Source organism: Amia ocellicauda, chromosome 16, assembly GCF_036373705.1.
Source record: "Amia ocellicauda isolate fAmiCal2 chromosome 16, fAmiCal2.hap1, whole genome shotgun sequence".
NCBI lineage: Eukaryota > Metazoa > Chordata > Actinopteri > Amiiformes > Amiidae > Amia > Amia ocellicauda.
This window is the reverse complement of record NC_089865.1, coordinates 20,995,221-21,012,525: the sequence shown is the minus strand read 5'-3', so window position 1 is coordinate 21,012,525 and position 17,305 is coordinate 20,995,221. Positions and strand designations below refer to the sequence as shown.

The 17,305-nt window shown below is 40.0% G+C and overlaps 1 protein-coding gene across 2 annotated transcripts in view; it reads right to left on the bottom strand.

Annotated features, from left to right (window-relative positions):
- ahr2 (aryl hydrocarbon receptor 2) overlaps positions 1–17,305 on the bottom strand; it is an 88,594-nt gene that overhangs the window by 24,027 nt on the left and 47,262 nt on the right. The gene's annotated exons all lie outside the window — the stretch shown is intronic.

Below are 17,305 nucleotides of genomic sequence, written 5' to 3'. Positions count from 1 at the left end.
TGCCCAAACCTGATCCTCAAGAGACAATGGCCTATTTAGTCTAGATGAACATGAATTTTAGGCACTGATTGAAAAGACCTAACAAACTTCACAAATTGGAGCGCCCTGGGACCAGAGCTGAAGACCACTATACAGCTATTACTATTACCCATTTATACAGCTGGGAGCAATCTAGGTACAGTGTCTTGCTCAAAGGTACAACAGCAGTGTCCCCCAACTGGGATTGAACCCACAATCCTCTCTTCAGACTCCAGAGCCCTAACCGCTACTCCACACATTTTAAATAATAAGCCAACAAGTTAGTGTTTTCATTGAGCAGAAGTGACAGGAGAAAGATGTTCTCATAAACGTCATTGCTTAAATGTTGTTTATGGTAATCGCCAGTATCGTAATACGTTACAAATCAGTCTTGGAGAGGAAAAGGAAGAGAGCTGCTGCAGTGGTCAGTAAATCATGTTGCTACTTCGCATATTGCATCATCTCTTGGAAGGGTTCCTTTGAATATCCCAGTTATGTTAATCAAAATGCCATTATGCAAAAACTCAACAACCCCTCAAATAAACTGATAAATTAAATAAATGTGTAACAGAGTGCTTTGCCACAGATGACATGCATGAATGATATTCAAAGAATCAGAAGTATAGCGGAATCAATGTGATAGCATACGAACTTCATAACGGAAAAAAAATCCCACCATTGCACCTTAATAGAGATTAAACAAGATTTCCACACACAAATAACACTGACATTATTAAATAACTTAATTCAGTTTCCAGAATGAAACAATTGGTATTGTCAACTGTATTTATTCCATTCACGATTTTGAAGACCCACAGTAATTGAACGGGAGTTAAATCTGGCCAACGCTGGCAAGCGCACAGTTTAACATCTTGTATTACAACAACTTCCTCCTTGCTTTCTGACGAGGGCTGGTCAAATCCTGCATCGCCTAACCAATGGGAAGAGGTTAACCTTAGAGACTTTGGTTGCCCACCGCATACAGAATTAAACGCAGATTACAAGACTTTCGACCAATTCAGTTTCACGGGAGACAAGATTAGAGGCTCTGCATTTGCAGAAGTTCTGAAAATGAGCATACTCTTAAAATGTACCCTAGAATAGGGCAACAAACGTCTAGTGTATAATCACAGCTGAAAACCACCCTGGACTGTAAATCACTGCAATATGTTTTCACTCAGCAGGGGGATTTTAACCGTTCTTTAACCACTTTACACAAGCAATGTTATGGTTTTCAATTGACATTTTATGGCAAAATAGCTCCTCTCAGGCCCTATCATTTGAAATAAAAAATTTATACTAAACTATATACTAATGTTATATTATATATTAAATCTAGTATAACTTATATTAGACCAGTTGAAGTCTGGGCTTCAGCACAGTTTTTAAAGGTAGCTTTCTCTCAGGGTGGAGTTATTCCCTAAAATTTCAACTTGGATAGGCTTTTTTGGGGCCCCAATCTGCTTATCTATACCACAGATGTATATAGTTCCAGTTCAGAACCCTACATATATTCTCACAGGAGACAGATGTTATTAAATAATTTTGGCAAATGCTGACCCAGTGAATCAAGATGAGTCAATATAACTGTTTGACTCATTGTAAGCTTTACCACCCATGTTAAATAGATAGATATAGATATATATAGATATAGATATATATAGATATATTCATAAATTGGTTCACAGACACACAAACACGCCAAAAACAACAAAGAGGACCTCTAGGGGTTTGGCAGACAACTAATGTGGTGTATTCTATTCCCTTGTTTTCATCTATAAAAGTGAAAAAGTCAGACGAAAAGATTTTCAGGGTCAGCACAATGTATGGCATGGAAATTTGAGGAAACTCAATACAGCAAGTCTTCCTAATTTGAACGGCCTCGTCTTGCCAAAACACTCCCCTTTGAGTTCACTGTGTTGACTTCAGCAGCAGATGGTCGCCCTGGATTGATCTTCCCACATGCCCTCGAATGCCCTTATGAAAGGTCCCTGTAGTTTCTCTTCACGCTCAAAACCAAGTTTATATTGTGGAAGGCTTTTCAATCTGCCACATATCGGAACATCTGTGGTCTTCTCCCTTGGTTTCTAAGGTTAACCTCGGCTCTCAAGTGAGGCCTTGTTGCCACAAAAAGGACTTAGTTGAAGCTTCGACGGAGAAACTTAAAGAGAAAAACAGATGTGTATAGAAAGGGGATATCAGCTTTGACCGATACCTTGACCAACCAGACAGGTCTTCTAGGTCTTTTTTAATCTCTTGGGATCCATAACGTTCTTTGTCCATCTTTGATCTGTTTGTCTTGCAGTGTGTCTGGCCCACTGCCATTTGAACATTTTCATTCTTTCAATTATGTCAAATTTTGGTTTCAGATCCATTCTTTTCTTTTCAATCGCTTCTTGTTATTCCAAGCATATTTCCATGTTTCTTTGGGTTGTCCTTAGTTTAGTGACCAGGTTTCATAGCCATAAGTGAGCATTGAGAGCTCGAGTTTGAATCTATATCTAGAACGAAATATAGATAGATAGAAATCGAAAGATAGATAGAATTTACTTTTATTTTCGCTTTCCGAAGAAGTTCAGCCGCTTGTATCTTGGCAACTATGACACACTTCAAATCGTCTGACAAATGAGTCGGGTTACAGAACTCCTTTGGGAAAACTTGTAGTTGCCAGGTCCTAGACAACATTTAAGTCAATTTGGCTGTGTCACTTTAAATAAATTGATTCCTGAGCTTGATAATGTACTCTAAACTGAATGAAAACAGAGATTGATCAAATGACCTTTCAACTTTTAAACTGTGACTAATTAATACTAAAGGAAGAAAATTATACATTCATAAAAAACATCCAAAAAGAAACTAAAACAAAAGTATCTGTGGCAAAATTAATGGTTTATATTTTTAGCTGCGTGCCTTCTGAAACAAAACCTTATAGGCTATTATTAACCATCACATTTATAGTAATGCTATTTATTTCTACAGTCTCTATGTAATTATTCTCACTTTTATTCTACATATGTCATCATACTATCAAGTTTTCACTAGCCAGGGGTGTGTCTGCACCTCACAGCTCGGCTGCAACATTCCTAGCAGAACGCCTGCGAATTCACCTTTTGTAGAGACCGTAAGAAGACAATTATGCTCAAACAATATCTTGCCGCTCTTCTGTGCGATACTCTAGTGCAGGCATTTGAACCGCATAACCAAAAAGTAGTATTTCACTTCAGTTTTAGAAAAGTGAATGGAAAACTAAATTGGAAACATTGGAATCTAGGTGAACTCTAAGGGCCAGCTACCATTTTGTCTGTCAGGCATGGTTTTATTTGATTTAATTCAACATGTTTTTCATCAAGTGACCTAAATTTTAAAAATCTGAACGATGAACCAGTTCTTACTAATGATACCTGCCGAATGCCACAACTCCTCCAAAGCGTTTGAAAATAACAGCCCACACACATTTTTTGAGCTGGAAGAAGTATGCTTTATTGGTTATTGGTCAGGAGATGAAAGCACATCTGCCGGAAAGAAATCTTTAAAAAATGTGGGGGTGGGGGTGGAGAGGACGGGTGCGTGGGGGCTGGGGGTGGGGGGCAGTTTCGGCTAAGGTTTACACTATGAGTGTACTACTCCGAGTGGTTAAAAAAAATAATTGTTGCTCATAAAGGAAGCTTTGTTCTTTTCCTATCAGGTTCAAGTAACTACAATTATCGACACAACTGATTCAACCGACTGAAGCCTGAACACATGCCAATTTCTCTTACTTGTACGTTGGCACATAAAGTGGGGCATGAACGGTGATTTAGCTTTTATGATGATCCCCATGAAATGTTGTAAAAGGTGTGGTCAATTAACAAATATAAACATGTTTCACGTCCAAATTAAAGCTTATGTCTTCTTATAACCTACATATACTATCCATTCATTTGTTTTTAAACATTTATAGATACTTTATTGCACAAATCAGGCATATATAAAGACTACATTTGTAAAATGTATTATATATGTGTTAGCACAATTATCTTGCACCAGGAATAATAACAATTTCTATTATAATTTCCAGCTGAAAAAAAGAAACTGTAAATCTTTTAGACAGTAGTGTAACCCAATAAAAATCCCTGGCAGTCAACGATACTTTCACAAATATGGTACCGCAACTACTTGAGAAAATATTATTTCATACGATGTGTACAGACAAGGGGAAACTTAATAACGGAGAGCCAAACAGACACTCCATAAATTCTAATTCTGACTAAATCACCAGTGCTTAACACTCTAGATTTAGGAGATGTGTCATCATTAAAATAAAGGTCAAACCACATCCTTCATGTGATTAAATCACAGAGATCCCGCAATATGAGAGGAAATACTAGATGGTTACTGAAGACCAGGGCATTACTACTCATGAGCACAGAAGCATTATTATTATTATTTTTATTATTTATTGGGAGGGGGGCATCTGTACAGGAAGACTAAGCTAAAACTCAAATTTAAGTTTTATTCCTCAGACTTACTGAGCCATGGTTTCATTATCTAAATTAGTCAGTTTTAAGCTAAAACAGAAAACACCAACAACTCTGTGCTTTAGTTCAATTGTTTCCAATAGATTTAAGCGGATGGAACTTGGTTCAGTCAGGCCACATCTTGTTTAGTATATTGTTACTCCCTTGTAGTGGTCTAAACAACCCTTAATGTGTTACCAATTAATGGTGAAGAGACACAGGTGGGACCTGCGCTGTAGTAAGAGGAATTCTTCGTTTTGCATGATCCCAACCGTTTCAATTCCAGACACACGGCCATCGTTACAGTAGACCCAATGAAAACCCAATACTGGCTACCGATTTAGGAGCGTGACAGTTACAGGAAGCCTAATAAAGCAAACCATTAAATTATTAGCTTTGAATACTAGAATAGGACCATCAACAATGCCAGCAAACAACCCCATGAACATCCTGTTGTATGACCTGAAATACTGCACAGTTGTAAAGCTGTGAGGGTCACCACAATGTGTTTGGTTAATAAGAAATTTAAAAAGTGGGGAAGTGTCAATTAAAATTTCAGAGCGCTAAATTAAGTTACAAATTATTTTGTCTCATGAGTTTAACTTTTATCTTTTAACAAAGGGGTGGTAAATTTAACACAGCGTTTAATTTTATAAAACATGTGCCGCAGAGTCTTGTACAACTTGTCTAACTGGGTAATTTCTTTGGTTAGAGTTGAGAAGGCTTCAAGGAACAGTGAGTTTTGCAAGCTTCAGAAATCCTTTAATGACAGTGTGGATTTCTATTTACACTTAGAGACGGAACTGCATGCCTTTAATATTGAAAAAGCCTTTTCCCCGGAGAGGTTTCGAGACTTTGGATGCTACGGGCTACGTTTAACCAAGTTTGCAGAAACTTCAAAGCGTCCAGCCACATTAAACACAGGGTTTTGGATTACAAAAATGACAGATATTTAATTAATTTTAGATAGGAAGTCGTCTTGCAGATCACACAAAACATAGTAAACGGGGAAAAAAATGTGTTTTCAGTGGGCTGAAACTATTACATGATACAGCTAGGAGGTTCCCCACATTAAATACTTAATCGCTCTCCCCCTTTCTTTCTCTCGGCAGATCTGACTCGTATAGTAATTTAAGGCTTTTCGGAAATGGGAATTTTGGTAATAATGGTAATACTGTTCTATGAGTCATAATTCGTTGTTTTTGTAACACAGTATTTGGAGTAAATATTGCAGGGACTACTGAGTAATGTTTTAGTAAACAACTCAAAGGTCACGTTGAGCTTTTCCCAATTTCCACATTGAACAGAACAGGGAACTATTGGATCAAACTTAATGAGACAGAAGAGGCAGGCTACAAACTGTGCACTGCTAACTTTAATCTTTACAATGGTGCTCAAATAACACATACATAATCATTTGCTTCACTATTAATTCAGAAATAAACCAAAATGAAAACAAACTTTGGGGCAACAAACACTGGGGATGGGTTGAGAGCTCTCTAATTCTCTAGTGAAAACAGTCTAATTGGACTTTTCTTGTTAATCAACATTTCGTTTTCCTTTAGATAATCCATTCCGATTCGTCATCCCTTGGCGTGGATTGTGCTCCTGAGGCAGTACTTTATGAGCCCCATGCCAACAACCTCTTGTTCTCCCACCGCTTGAGCCACCAACAGGCCTGGGAGGCACTTGCAGTAGCTTGGGATAAACAAGTGAGTTTCCCTGAAGTATGTAACATCTCGTGCAACACACAAAAGGTGCTTAATCCAAATCGAGAAAGAAAATACAATCATTTGAACAGCTCACATTACTGATAATGCTCAGGGTGTGCTTAGATCATCTACAGTGGAGATACAAATTTATATAATACTATACTTACTCTGTATGATTTGAATACAGACATGCTATGATCTTCTCAGGGATTCACTGGTGCAATTTCTTCCGTGCTACCACTACATGCATTTCTTTTCCACAGACGTATATGGTACGTAAGGGCGACTGCTCTTTGTTACCCTGGCTGCTATACAGAACTTCTATTCTATGTTTTGTGGTTGATTTTTCCCAAGACGGAATTAAGAAACCTCAATTCAGCGCACATTCGTGGGGTGAGGGGGAAATCTATTTGTTCTTATTTGGCCTTATGCTTAATGACCATTGCGTGCAGAGCAAGCCTACATCCTCGGCAGCACCTGAACCCCATTAGCTAACAAACTGGATGACTTCCCAGTATTTTTTGTTTTTTTTTATTCATTTCTTAATGGTGTGCAGTACTAATGGCTTTTTTACCCCCCGAAACTTAATTAAGTTAATAAATCTTTGAATATAAAAGTGTTCCCGAGCTTTGGCAGACGTGGTGTTTGGAGTACCTCAAATTACCAGGGCAGTGGTGATGCTCTGAGTCAACATTGTATTAACTTGACTGTACTGCCTCCAAAAGCAACACAGATATAAAAAAAAAAAAAAAAAAAAAGACAGAAAATAAATCTGATTTTCTTGTGATTTTTGTTACCTTTTCTTTGCTTTCTGTGCTTAGGAAAAGCTTTTTACTGGTCTCTCACAAAGCACTTTGCTGTGCTTTTAAACAAGATTTACTGCAAACTACACTCACCTAAAGGATTATTAGGAACACCATACTAATACTGTGTTTGACCCCCTTTCGCCTTCAGAACTGCCTTAATTCTACGTGGCATTGATTCAACAAAGTGCTGAAAGCATTCTTTAGAAATGTTGGCCCATATTGATAGGATAGCATCTTGCAGTTGATGGAGATTTGTGGGATGCACATCCAGGGCACGAAGCTCCCGTTCCACCACATCCCAAAGATGCTCTATTGGGTTGAGATCTGGTGACTGTGGGGGCCAGTTTAGTACAGTGAACTCATTGTCATGTTCAAGAAACCAATTTGAAATGATTCGACCTTTGTGACATGGTGCATTATCCTGCTGGAAGTAGCCATCAGAGGATGGGTACATGGTGGTCATAAAGGGATGGACATGGTCAGAAACAATGCTCAGGTAGGCCGTGGCATTTAAACGATGCCCAATTGGCACTAAGGGGCCTAAAGTGTGCCAAGAAAACATCCCCCACACCATTACACCACCACCACCAGCCTGCACAGTGGTAACAAGGCATGATGGATCCATGTTCTCATTCTGTTTACGCCAAATTCTGACTCTACCATCTGAATGTCTCAACAGAAATCGAGACTCATCAGACCAGGCAACATTTTTCCAGTCTTCAACTGTCCAATTTTGGTGAGCTTGTGCAAATTGTAGCCTCTTTTTCCTATTTGTAGTGGAGATGAGTGGTACCCGGTGGGGTCTTCTGCTGTTGTAGCCCATCCGCCTCAAGGTTGTACAGTGTTGTGGCTTCACAAATGCTTTGCTGCATACCTCGGTTGTAACGAGTGGTTATTTCAGTCAAAGTTGCTCTTCTATCAGCTTGAATCAGTCGGCCCATTCTCCTCTGACCTCTAGCATCAACAAGGCATTTTCGCCCACAGGACTGCCGCATACTGGATGTTTTTCCCTTTTCACACCATTCTTTGTAAACCCTAGAAATGGTTGTGCGTGAAAATCCCAGTAACTGAGCAGATTGTGAAATACTCTGACTGGCCCGTCTGGCACCAACAACCATGCCACGCTCAAAATTGCTTAAATCACCTTTCTTTCCCATTCAGACATTCAGTTTGGAGTTCAGGAGATTGTCTTGACCAGGACCACACCCCTAAATGCATTGAAGCAACTGCCATGTGATTGGTTGATTAGATAATTGCATTAATGAGAAATTGAACAGGTGTTCCTAATAATACTTTAGGTGAGTGTATAATACAAAGGGGTTACTGTATGTGCTCGCATTACCCATAAATCCTGCTGCCTGTGACATACTCCCAATTAAATGCATTATTACATTTGGAACATGTACTAGTAAGTGCAATTCACTAAATGTCTTTTTTAGATTTCAAAAAGGTTGGTACAAGATTACTATTCTAGCAAATATACCCGAGTTGCACAATTTAATAAAAAGGTGATTAAGCACGTAACTATTTAAAGTTTGATAACTTATATAACACAAAATATTTATAAATGTATTTAAAAATGAAAATATATAGTTTGTTAGCTCTGTAACACACAGTCCGATTTGACTCCCTTGTCCAGAAGACAGGATGCATGGCAAGGGTTAAACAACTGTGGCTCCAGTATGGATAGGACTGCCTGTGTTGGCGCCAACGTTATCTCAACGGGAAAGCACGCCAGCAACCCAAAAGGCCTCGGCTTGGAGTCTGCACAGCTCTTTCTCTGAGGTTTGTGTTTTTCTCTGAATGTGGTCTTCATGTGCTGTTTTCCATTTGTGTAATATTTCAAATGAAACAAAAACTGACCAAGAAAACATACGGAGGGGAGGGAGGGGGAGAGCGTTTCTCTGTACCCTGGGAACTACACTGCTCAGATTGTGATGTTGCAGAACTGCACTGCCTACCTTACTAGCTTAAACAGAACCAGCTGCTCTAGCAAACCCCAGACCCATTATAAAACACGAGTGTGCGCTGCCCTCCCCAAACACACACATTATAATTTTTGAAGTCTTATTCTCTTTAGCCGCTAGGGTTTCCTCTAGGGTCTACCACAGAGCCATACCCCTCTCTCTCCTGGAACAGAGTTTTTCACATGAAAAGGAAACACTTACCCGCCAACGCCCACCCCACCTCACCTCCCCTCCTCTTTCTATTTCCCCCACACCCACCCACTGTTTTTTTTTTTTTTTTTTTTTTTTTTTTTAAGACTTTGAAACCCTGGAGTTGAATTGAGCCATTGTTTTCCAAAGTCTGAGGAGCTGCTGTATCATTCACACTCTTCCAGAAAGCAGGTTGGGGCTTGTGGTCGCTGCTACTCTTTCCCTCTGAAAGCACCGAGTATGTGTGCTGTTTGGCTCGCTGCTGTGGGCGAGCCAGAAACCCCTTACCATGGATCACTTAACTAGCCACCAGCATTATTATTTCAATCTCAACTTCCTTCCAAAATATTTTTGGTTTGATTATTTTAATTTCGTCCTATAACCAAGAGGTTTGTTTTCTTCCCAGAATGCATAGCAGCTGACCAGGTAAAGAACTGTCCTGCTGCGAAAAACAAACGTTCCGGGAACTGGTGAGTGTCTTATAATGGTTTCATTTAACATCACACATTTCTGGGAATTTCATCAGCCTGCAATGGCACGGGTAGCAGTTTCTGGGCGTATCACCAGGAAGCAGCCTTGACCACTCGGCCACGAGACCAATTTCGAATGCACTTGCACTTGATTGATGGGTAATTCTCTTGCCATAAACCTCCCTCTTCAATTGACCAATGTAAACATTAATTGCGAGTTGCACGTCAAGCTCCTGGCTGAGATCTCTGCATGCCCCAAGGCGGTACAGGTGTGACAGAAACCTAACCTGCGATCTTCACAACACCGAGAGACAAACAGCGCATACCTTATCCCAAAATGGGAGCGTGCTAATATTAAGAAGAGGCAGGATCCCAAAATGACAGCTTGGCTCAGGCTATTATCTGTGGCTGTCTGTTAATGACAGCCATTTTAGTTCATGGTGCCGTTTATCACAATTTCATGCTACGCGTGTATAAAACATACATACAAAAAATAAAGTTTTGTAACAAACTAGGATGTTTTTAATAGGCCTTTTTAAAAGTTTTTTAGATTTAAAAAATAACCCGTGGGTAGAATGGATTTCAGTATGATCCAAATTCAAGTAACTAAACAATCCATGGAATCCCAGAAAAGGCTAGCACTTTGAGCACAGTTTTATTTTCACACACTGTGAATTGATGCAAACCACACACACCAGGATGCAGCAGAGACTGAGAACCCCAAAGTATTTCACAAGATATCAACCAAATCACAACATGGCTCGTATAAGGAGAAACATGCCATGGTTGTCTCCAGTTATCTCACCAATTTGTCAACCCAGGATTACATTTGCTCGGTAGACACTCACCGGGGACCTCTTTAAATGTAATGGGTTATCGCAAAATTGGCTGACATTTGTGGTACAACAGATGATCAGAGAACACATTTTCAACACCTCACCACAGCAGAATATTAAACTATAACTCAATTACCTAAATTAAAGAACAACACAGTTGAAAAATATAGAGTTTTGATGTGGCACAGCATGTTATTTTGCTTGTCTTTCATAGTTTCTCCTGTGAAGGTCAAGTCAAATAGATTTTTTTCGTTAACAACTCAAAACGTTGCCAGACGTCTGTATCAGGTACAGAGTCCAGATAAAAATTAAATGTCATGAGTTGTTGGAGGCAGTGTCAGTTAAAAGGGGGAAAATGGGGGATGGCAAACTGACCTAGGGGATCCATCTTCAATAAAAAAAGAAATCTGAGGAAATCTCCTCAGACACATGCGAAAACGTTAGCCACGTTCATCTGAGACTTTCAATCGATGCCTGCCAAAGCTTGTTATCCAAGCGGCAACCCTTGGCTCGCTCCAGTTTTAAAATAAAACAGACCAGTGTTGACTTGTCCCTAAGACACACAGGAGGCCTACTCATGCTTGCCACGGAGCTGAGTAAGAGCACATGAAGTCACTGTAGGATGGTGCCTTTGTTTACATGGCACATTTCCTGCCAAAGGAAACGTATAAAACTCAAGCCATTTGGCAATTATTTGTTTTTAGGCCCTGACTTGAGGAAGCCAGCTGAATCCTAAGGGATTGTTTTGGTAAGTTTAGCTGAAAGGAATGGAAAACAAAAGGAAAACAGTTGCATATTTGTGTGGTGAATTATTTGAACTTTAAGCTGCAAAACGCCACACACAATGCAACTGTGTTTGTCAGCTGCAGTTTGATCACTTGTCATTACACCCCAGTGATTTGTTTTTTCTGGGTGTATGCCCAAATGGGGACATTTCAAATTACGAGCAGGGTACAGTACACGTGTAAACCGCAATATGAAAAATCAAATTGTGATATTCACTTTTTTTTTTTTTTAATGTAAACTTGACATTTAGCAATTCAGGTAACTTGCTGCTGCTGGAAAAATGTTTACTTCCTTGACAGCATATTGACGAACAAACACAAATGTTTTGCATGTTTTCATCCTGGAATCTGAAGCTGTGGACACGCAGCTCTGAAATGGGGGTGATTGGTATATTATCATGAGCTGAGGTCTTTTTGGGAACGCATCGCCATGTTTTCTAATTCCTTTCCTAGGGGTATCTATGACTCACTGTTAGTCTAGACTGAGAACTATACATGTGTAAAAACAAAACAAAACCAGAAAAAAAAAAAAATTAAACAAATACCCTGTATGGGAGTCAACTTTGCAGTTCCCTGCTGTGCTCACAAGTTTTTGTGTAGAGAAATTATGTCAAGCCACTTGGCTGATTTACAGTTACCTCCCAGTTTATTTAGCTCCTTGGTGAAGCGTAAGTAAAAGCAAGAACAGTTTTGACACAAATGCATTAAAGAGTAATGAATCGTCTGACCACTTGCATTTTATGTATTGAACACATCTGGATGCTTCTTCAATCTGTCATCTGTGAGTATAATGTATTTGTGTAGTAGTTTGACATGTGGAAGTTGCTGAAGATTCCTTTGAGAAGAAGTACAAATGCAACTACAATAGTTAATAGTTTAGCTGCTTTCAAAATAACAGACATTGGTCAGACTACATTGCATTACTATTAATGTTTGTTTGTTTGTGTGTTTATTGGATGTATAATATTGCAAGACACCCAACACTGACTGAGATAAAAGCATTCTGCATCTTTACATTTTACCGCTTCTCAGCCAATCATTCAGTTCTCTGGACAACTCACTAAAAAGAGACTCTGAGGAAAACCAGAACTGCTCGGAAATTTCTCATGCTTTGTACTTCCATCAAATCCCTTCCAACGAAAACTTTTCCCATTCAAGCTAGAATCCAGGACAAGTTAACAAATGCCGTCCTGCCAAAATTACCCTCCACCCTAATTCGGATAAAGTCTGTTTCCTGGCCCCAATCCCCTCTCAAGTTGTTCCCATAGTCTGGCTGTTGCATTGAAGGCAGATGGAGAACGGACGCTGTTTCCCCAAGTCTGAGGTCACTGCACTTTAGTATGGATGGTCACCATAGGGACATAAGAAAGGTAACAGATTTTTTGTCCTTTGGTCCTTGCCCAGTTGGACGTAGATTATTGCACAAAATAAATCAAAACATTTATTTGCAGGACATAGGGTAAACAGACACTGTTTTTCATTCAGCCCTAAATTTTAAGCTCTGAGTGACAACACCATTGAAGAAGTTAGACTATATTGAAAAGCTAAATCTCGCTCCGTGGATTTCTACAAACAATGATCTATCCACCCTGGAATTTGAGTTTAGTTCTCTCCAGGAACAATCAACATCAATCTCAATGGAGTGACCAGAAAACCCATATCTTGGGAAGTCCAGGTGAGGCCAATACCCTTGACAATCCTCTGACTTAAAGTCTTAGGCCTTTGACTCATAACCTGCCTTGGACTACCAGCCTAGCAAGAATAAGGAAGATGTTTTTGGTTTTGAACAAATTTCTTATAATCTGCTTTGAGAACTGGGCATCAAAAACATAGCAGGATGGGCACTTTAATGTTTTGATATGTAATTCCATATCATCTGCTGCCTTTTTGCAAGTGTTTTTGTGTTTTTATAATCGTAGAACCTGAGATGGCTTTCTTTTCTTTGGGTCCTCTCCAAACCCTGATCTGCAAATTCTTGTTTTTTGAAGTCTATGTCTGGAAAATTACACCAGGCCTATTGTGCACCACTACATTCCAACTCTCATTATAGACTCCCAGCATCATCCCCAGCCACTCAGAAATCTCCGCCGCTCGGATTTCAGTTTTTTCCCCTTCTTCTTTTTAAGGTGGACAGCTTTCAAATGGGGGACTCGTGCGTATTTCAACAAAGAGATATTCCCTTTTCATTGGAAGGGAGAACAATGCTGACAGTTTCCACAGGGATATTGTGGGAATCAGAAAAGGATGAAAATGACAATTAACAGGTGGTAAAACTCAAACACTGCCCTCCTTACTCTTGCAAACAGTTGCAAACCATGACAAGTGATGAAGACTTATTAAAAAAAAAAAAAAATCAGTAGACAAACAAAATGAAAAACAAAAGTATATTAATCAGTTTAAAGTAAAATTTGTAGGGATAAAGGATATCAACATAGTTTCGTATCCCCACTGAACAAATATTTGGTATATCCCTTTCAGTTTAACAGACCTTTTTCCATGCAAAAAAGATGAACCATAGACGGGGACGTCCCTCAAAGCTCTGAAGAGTCCTTTGTTTTAGAGGAAAACGAGTCCTACGTAAACCTGGCACAGACTCCGGCGAAGTCAGGGAGTCTGCTGGGACTGTATTTACAGTTGTGTCAAGGTCAAAGTCTACATTAAAGACTTACCAAAGTACAGGTTGTACTGAAAGCCATGCCCTATGTAACATAAACCACAAAAATGTATTGTATAGTGAAGTGACACAGAGAAACTGAAAGTGTTAATGGAACCAGCAAGACGAGAGAGAGAGTCCAGTTGGCAGGAATGTCACTTTTCAGTTGCTCTGGGCAATCAACTCTCCTAGCATTATTATACCATTTAAAAACGGACCAATTCAAATGATCTTTTTCTTACTGAAATTATTAAATCATGTGTATGTGTTACATCACAGATAATTAACTGAAGGGCTAATTTAAAACCATATTTCCGACCTCTATTTGTGATGAGTAAAGAACAGGCTCATGTAAACAAAACCGGATCCTGGCCAGATCTGGCTGAAGATCATTTGGTGTCTTTTTATTTGTCGTTCTCTCCAATGGCAGTGCCGAGAAGGCCAGGGGCTCCCTGGCTCAACTACTATTAATATCCCAAGTTTACTTTCCGGACTTTTGATAAGCTGCGGCAACATTTTTCAAATTTAATGTCGCGTTTCTGGCACCAGTTTAGTCAATCAGTGGGCCATTTCCGACTCTAAAATCACTTAATGGCACGGCAAGGCAGAGTCTATGCACAGGTCAGAGTCTCTCTCTCTCTCTCTCTCTCTCTCTCTCTCTCTCTCTCTCTCTCCACCACAAGCTAAACTGGAAAATATAGCTTTAAAAAAAAAAAGGCTCTTTTTCTTCTCCGCTCAGTTCCCTGCTGATCTTAATTACCCAACTCCATATCCTTGTGTAACTGAACACCCCTCCGTGACCCCCCCCTCCACCCCTCGCGCCTCCCGCTCTCTCCCTCCCTTCCTTCTCTCCTCAGAGCTCCTTTTCCCAAACTTCACTGTTGGCTGCCAGGGTTTAAAGTTCGCACACTTTCTCCTCACGCAAGGAGAGGGCTGGGGCCACTTTGGCGCTACCTCCCCCCCGACGTACTCCCAACCAATAGTATCTATATATTTTTTTCACCATCTCGATGGGAGCGGCCAGCCAACAGCAGGTAGACACAATGCCATTCATTGTTGGAAAGTTGGCGGCTGCATGCGCCCTCTGAAAAAAGAAAGACTTGAGAAGAAGAAAAAAAAAAAGCTACAGGATCTGAATGCGGTGTCACGGACGCTTCCTGCTCCTCACCACCCAAATTGCTTTGCCTACTTTCCTCTGGAACTTTTTTTTTCATCCATTTAGAGGGAAACTCAAACAAGATTTCACAACACCCTCCCAAACCACAGGGTCAACAACAGGGTTAGAAACATCTACTTCATCACTGAAATCAATGATTATTGTGGTCTCGCTCAGCAGCTGTGGGCCACCCTGGTGAGATGGCCCTGTATGATGTTTTTAATGGCACCTGGTCCGTGTGAAGGTGTAGTAGGGGCCAGGTGGGGTTATGTCAGCAGTGTAACTCTAGCACAAACCACACTAAACACTCCCTTTTCCTGGCCTCCCAATCCCAGCTGCTAGAATCACGCTTCATAAAGTCACATCCTGCCAGACAACAATGCAGACTTAATGTCTAACCAGCCCTTTCCAATAGATAGAGATACACGAAGATTGTAGCTGACAATGACAAAACACCACAATTACAAATACTTTGATACTCTACTGCTAATGGCTTATTAACACCACAGTTGTATCACTTTCTAGACACTGCTACACATTTATGCATGGGCTCAAGTCTCATTCTTGAACCGTTTTGACCTCATGAGCACTTGGCCAATTCATAGACTGACAGGTCACAAGTGCTACACCAGGAATGTGGAAATGTGAAATATCACAATGACATCCTTTTCAGCAAAGACATATTTGCGTGTTTGTTATCGTCTTGACAAAACTGGCTTGTCAGCCTTTAAAAAAAAAAAAAAAGTTTTAATGTTAAATGGAAGGAGCCCCGAAAACTCCAACTCATTTGAACTGACACAGACAAACAAAAGACACCTTTTGAAAGAAAGAATGGCTGAACCCTTGCCAAGAATACTTTAGTTTATAAAAGGATCATGTTCTAGGTATCTGAGCAACCAGACCTGTGGTGAAACTCATTTGAATTCACCTCATTAATAGTCTCATCCAACCAAGAACAAAATCAAATGGAATGTGGATTACCTTCATAGGAAGTTACAAACATGAGCTAATGCGCTCATTTAAATATGAATGCAGAGAATATTTTATGTCATATAGAGACATAAGAAATCAGTTATGGATAAAGCCAGTCAGAGATAGACACACACTGGGGAAAACAGGATAAGATCATACTAGTTTAAGGGAGTTAATATAGGAAGTCCCGTTGGTGGAAAATACACCATTCTGGGGAAGACCCGATATGGACCCAAAGGGTCTCATCAATTTTTGTGTTAAACAAGTGGCAAAAGAATGTGAAAGCAAACCTGAAAACAAATATCTGCATCTGGATAGGGATTTAAATGCTCACATTCCCGTAGAGTGCACTTACTTACCACGGATACTTCACCATTAAGTGTTTTGCAGTGTTTTGGTTGGAAACTGCAGCTTTCTTGGCCCAGTTTGCATTCTTCACGGTTTCACATATTACAAACAACTACCCACCCCCACACACCGATGCCCCGTCTCTCTCTCTCATCGCTAAATAAACTCTTTACACGCAATGCCACTGGCAGACCAGCCACTTCCCGACTGCATCTGCCAATTACTGTCAGTCAACAGCGCTGGCTTTCTTGGAAGAGAGCAGACCGCCAGGGAAGCCAAGCCAAAATACCACGGCATTCTCTTTCAAATGGTCCTTAGAAGAAGAGAACAAAAAAAAACATATATTAAAAAATAAAAAATAAAAAATGGATGGAGCCATATGCCCTTGTGGTTTGCGTGCAGGGCTGGACAATTAATACTTCCAAGTATAAATGAGACCTCAAATGACTCCTACCCCCCCCACACCCTATTCTCGGACTAGCTGGACACAACTTCTGGCTATTGACGCCAGAATCTTCACATCAATGGGTTCGGGGAAGACAAATAATGAATGCGTGTCAATCTCTTAAAAAAAATATATAATACAAACAATTGCTATGCAGTCAGCAATCCTGAGATGATAGATATCAAATTAAAGGAATTGAAAGTTTACATGACACCTTATTTAGAAAAGCTCTTCCTGCCCTAACTACAATGGGACTACTAAACAATTGCATCTTTGTACAGTGTCTCAGAAGTGTAGTCGCTAAGTCTCGACTGCCGTTTGAATAACAAAACGATCCTTAGATGAAAAGGCTGATAAAATACAATCGCATTTCTCTTGCCCTATCCCTTCCCGCCCCCTTTCTTCCTCTCTTGAAGGTTTGCACCTCTTTGAAACATGGAGTGTGTGTTTTC